At 51.0% G+C, this 5,087-nt stretch overlaps 1 pseudogene; it reads left to right on the plus strand.

Moving 5' to 3' along the window:
• Positions 1-1,237: 1,237 nt before the first annotated feature.
• LOC123082011 (F-box/FBD/LRR-repeat protein At3g26920-like) lies at positions 1,238-4,875 on the plus strand (annotated as a pseudogene).
• Positions 4,876-5,087: the final 212 nt, after the last annotated feature.

A 5,087-nucleotide genomic window follows, 5' to 3' on the forward strand; every position in this document is an offset into this window, starting at 1 on the left:
GTGGGAGCTCGTGGACGCCGAGGCACACGGGGGTGTCCTCCTCCTTGTCCGGTCACTCGACCGTCTCTACCTGCCTCCACCCCGTCAAGCCGGAGCCCCAGGACACGCCGATCAGCCACCGCACCTGCAGCGCCGGCGTCCACATCGCCGACCCCTCCCCCACCTATGGACGCCTCGTCCTCGTCAGGCCGAAGGTGGAGCCCGGCCTTCTCTCGGAGTACGAGGCCATAGCTCAACGCGGCTTCTCCGACGAGGAGGCCCTAAAGTGGGCGCGGGACGACTACCTCCGCGACGAGATGGTCCGGCAGCGCCGAGCCTTGGAGGAGATAGCCGCCCGCAGGCGTGGGCGCGAGGACGAGCACGATGTGGTGATCCTCGACAGCGACGACGACGAGGACGCCCCCGGATCGTCCAAGCCGTCGCACCAACCTGGGGAGGGGTGCAGCAGGGACAGCGGCCGCGGCGACGACGACGACTGCACGCAGTTCTACAGGCGCCTCGGCATGTAGAGCTTCAAGGGCGCGCTGGTGGCGAGGAGCGGCGAGGGCGAGGGCGGGCCTAGTAGCGTTTTTTTTTATAAAATATTTTAAATATGTATGAACTTGCCGAAGTTTGGTTGAATTTAGCCGTGTTTCAAACGAACTCACCGAACGTTTTCTTTAAAAAAAATTAGACGCGCCTGGGAGCGGCCCTGGGGCCGGCGACTGAGGACCAACTCGTCCCCAGGCGGCGATTTTAGGCGCCTCCTGAGGGCAAACGGCTGGAGATGCTCTTAGTGTATTCCATAACACAGAGAGAGAACTAGATAGCCAATCACGTCAAAATCAAGCAGCTTTGTCCCTTCGGGGACATCCGATAAAAATTAAGCTGCTTTCATTCAACTTCTGGAAACCAGCAGTCTAGCACATCGAACACAGAGATATTAGAAGTCATCGAACACAGCTAGCAAAATAGACGCCTCTCCTATTTATCTTTTTCACAATAGCTATATGGAACCCTCCCAACCCCTTTTTGATGTCGTCCACAATTGGTTTGCAGTCGCAGGCGATTACCAAATGATCCAAAAAAATAGATCAGCCGCAAGTGCCAGGCCTCGCGACATGCTATGGCCTCCAGAACAATTGAATTATTAATTAACACCAGGTAGAACAATAGGCGTCCAACTCAGATGTTTTTTTTTTGAGACACGCCATCCAACTCAGATGGCCCAGGCGAGGAGAAATCTGGGCTTGGGCTGTGGTTGCCACTAGAGCCGAAAGAAAATCCCCAAACCTTTCTTCTTCTTCCTCTGCTCGGATTTCATTCCAGTTCACCAGACCAAACCCTACCCTGCTTCCCCAATCCCCAATCCCCAATCCATGGAGGAGGAAGCCCCCATGAGGCGTAGTAGATCCGTCGGATCCGGCGACCAGCAGGCACCACCGGGGGCGGGGGGCGGCAGGGAGGAGCATGGAGGCCTCGACGTCGACGACCTCATCAGCCGCCTTCCCGACGAGGTGCTCGGCACCGTCGTCTCGCTCCTCCCCACCAAGGACGGCGCGCGCACGCAGGCCCTCTCCCGCCGCTGGCGTCCCCTATGGCTCTCGCCCAACGCGCCGCTCCACCTCGGTGATGACGTCGACATCCTCGACCTCCCGATCCCCAGGATCCTCTCCGACCACCCAGGCCCGGCCCGGCGCGTCTCGCTCTACCGCAGGTTCCTCCCCGACGAGATCGACGGCTGGTTCCGCTCCGGGTCCCTCTCCGGCCTCCAGCACCTCGAGGTCGACAATCTGGAATGGGACCACCAACTGCCGCTGCCGCTAGGGCTGGACCAAAAGCTCGTAGCTCGCGAGCTTAATGAGCGCTCGATAGTTCAGCTCGTTAAGCTCGTAGCTCGCTTCTTAATGAACAGAGTCAATCATTGATTTTAGCTCGTTAAGCTTAACGAGCTTAACGAGCTTAACGAGCGAGCTAACGAGTTTCACGAGTAGCTCGTTAAGCTCGTTAGTAACAACAGAACATATATTTTCATATTACGTGACAAACTTTTTGTAGCACCTCATCCTATCTATTTAATCTAATCAACATATGAGACAACATACTACTTCATTTCTTTTTGTAGTCGCAATATTTTATCTTGAAAACCATACCTACACATTAATCATGTATATCGTAACATATTATAATCTGTTAACGAGCGCTCGCGAGCGCTCACGAGCTTAACGAGCTTTAAACGAGCCGAGCCGAGCAGGGTTTTTTGCTCGTTAATCTTAACGAGCTTAACGAGTACGAGCTTAACGAGCACGAGCTTAACGAGCCAAGCTGTTCGTTAGTCCAGCCCTAGCTGCCGCCACTGTCGATTCCCGGACCTGGGCGTGCCATCGAGTTTTCCGCACCTCAAGCAGCTTTTCATGTACGATGTCGGTATCTCGGATAACCATCTCCAAAGCATGATCACGGGATGCGTTGTTCTGGAAAGTGTTTCAATGCACATCATGGGATTTGGTCGCCTTTGCATCACATCCTTGACTCTCAGGAGCATCACCTTCTACGGACCTTCGAAAGGGGAAGGTGCCGTCACTTTCCAGGAGCTGGTCATTGAGGACGCCCCTTCCCTTGAGAGATTGGTAACACTTTATCCATATTGTAGTCCTGCGACCATCCGCGTAATCCAGGCACCTAAACTGGAGATACTTGGGTCGTTATCTCAAGGCATATCCACACTCGACACTGGAACCGCTTTCTCTGTTCAGGTTAGCTGCAAGCCCAATCTCTCATTCACCATTGCTATATGCAGGGAATTATTCTGAGTTAATTGCAAAAAACCACCACATTTACGGCTTCTTTTGCAGAAAACCACCTGGTCCCTAATCCTTTACAAAAAGCACCGCGCATTCGGTAAATTTTTTGCAAAAAACACTGATTGGGGGGTTTGGCTCATTTGATCACTTTCTGACAAGTGGGCCCGGACTTAAGGAGTTAACTAAGCAAAAACATTTACATAGTCACCCCTAAAACTAAAACAAGAAAGCAATCCAGCCCATCCCTGCTCCCGAACGGCCGATCCGATCGGAGGAGCCAATCGCCCCCCGCGGCTCCGCTACCCCCACCGGCTCCCGTCGTCGTAGCTGGAAGCCCGTCGCCGGAAGCACCACCCGGCCCTGCCGCTGTGCTGCCGGAGCTACCCCCCCCCCCCCCCCCCCTCTCCCCCGCGACACCCGTCACCCCCACTCGCTCCCGTCGGAAGCTCCACCCGGCCCTGCCGCTGCGCTGCCGGAGCTCCGCCGACGGGCGAGCGGTCCCTCTCGCTGCCCACTGCGGCCTGCTCTCCTCATCCTTGGCCACGGCAGCAGCTGGCCGCGCACCTGGCTCGTCCCTAGCGAGCAGCAGCAGCGGTGGGGAGCTGCGGAGGCAAGCAGCAACAACCGCTTGCACCCGCGACGGCAGGGAGCGGCGGTGAGCAGCAGCAGCTGCGGCAGCGAGCAGCACCAACCGCGGGCAGCCAGACACTCAGCATGCAACAGCCGTCCTCATCTGCTCGTCCGTGTGCGCCATCTGACGACAACCAACTAGGAACAAGGACTGGATTGCTTTTCTGCTTTTGGAATGCAGGGCATGTGTGTAATTTTTTTGCTAAGCCAGCTCCTTACAAGCCGGCCCCATTTGTCAGAATGTGATTAATTGGGATAAATCATCTGATCAGTGCTTTTTGCAAAAAGTTTACCGAACGTGCGATGCTTTTTGCAAAGGATTAGGGACCAGGTGGTTTTCTGCAGAAGAAGCCGCAAATGTGGTGGTTTTTTGCAATTAACTCGGATTATTCTCATTGTCACACTTTTTATTTTCTCCAGAAAATGGTTGCTGTCAGCTTGACATCCAAAATGCACACGGTGAAGATTTTGGTTCTCGACTCTATCGGTCCTAATCTTGATTCGGTTGTTGACTTCCTCAAGTGCTTCCCTTGCTTGCAGAAGCTGTATATATTTGTGAGTATTCATACCTAATGACAAACTCAGCAGTGGATCAGACTTATGTTCTAGTGAACTAGTATTTTTGTTCCTAATTTCTTAACATCTGCCTTTATATTGGGGTTTCTTTTTTCTATTCGCAGCCACATCGAGGAAATTATGTTAATAATGTGCAGGAGTATGACCCACTTGATCCAATGGAATGTCTTGAAGTCCATCTGAGAAAAGTTGTGTTGAGGAATTACAATGGTTACACGAGGTAATTGACTTTGCCAGGTTCTTTATTTTGAATGCAAAAGTGCTAGAGGAAATGGAAATCGGAGTATTCAGCCACCGCAAGGACAGATGCTTGCGCCGTCAAGGTAGAGAGCTACAAGTGGAGAATAGAGCTTCTCGAGATGCACAAATTGGACTAAAGATGGATGAAGAAACTATTTTGAAACACCATGACTGTACCCATGATTTTTCAATGGCTGATCCCTTTGATAAGCCCGGTGGACGCTTGATACATATGTTCTAGATGACCTTTCATGAATGTGGTGCTTAAGCTTAAGTTTGAAATCGAATGCTTTGTTACCAACTTTGAAGCAAACCAGGATCATGGAGGTGGTGCTTAAGCCTAAGTTTGAAATCCAAACTTGCTGATGTGCAAGGTGCATGAATGTTACTATAGTACGTATGTGGTTATGTTTAGTTGGTACTGGTTGTTTCTCTCCTGTTCCGTCTCCTATGTAAGCTGGTAGCTCTGGTATGTGTTATGTTTAGTTGGCACTGGTTGTTTCTCTCCTGTTTCATGTCCTATGTAAGCTGGTAGCTCTGCAGGCTGCAGCTAATATATCATTGTATGCACCGCTTGTTTTAATGAAAAAACAGTTGTGTTTTCTGTCTAGAAGCATGTAGTATATAGTTTTATTTCGTTGCATGAAAGTTATTCAACTTTGTCAGCAAATCATTAATATCACTATTTAAATTGAAATAGCCAGTCATGATTTGCAACCTTGTGTCTGCTGTGTAGCCAGGGATCTATGTTCGTTTTACAGGAATCATTTCTTTAACACATTTAAAGAAAAGAAAAGAAAATGGTACAATTTGAATGATGATTTTATTCCGTGTAGAATTAGGTGGTTTTCCATGGAA

The sequence above is a fragment of the Triticum aestivum genome, chromosome 1B (genome assembly GCF_018294505.1).
Source record: "Triticum aestivum cultivar Chinese Spring chromosome 1B, IWGSC CS RefSeq v2.1, whole genome shotgun sequence".
Taxonomy (NCBI): domain Eukaryota; kingdom Viridiplantae; phylum Streptophyta; class Magnoliopsida; order Poales; family Poaceae; genus Triticum; species Triticum aestivum.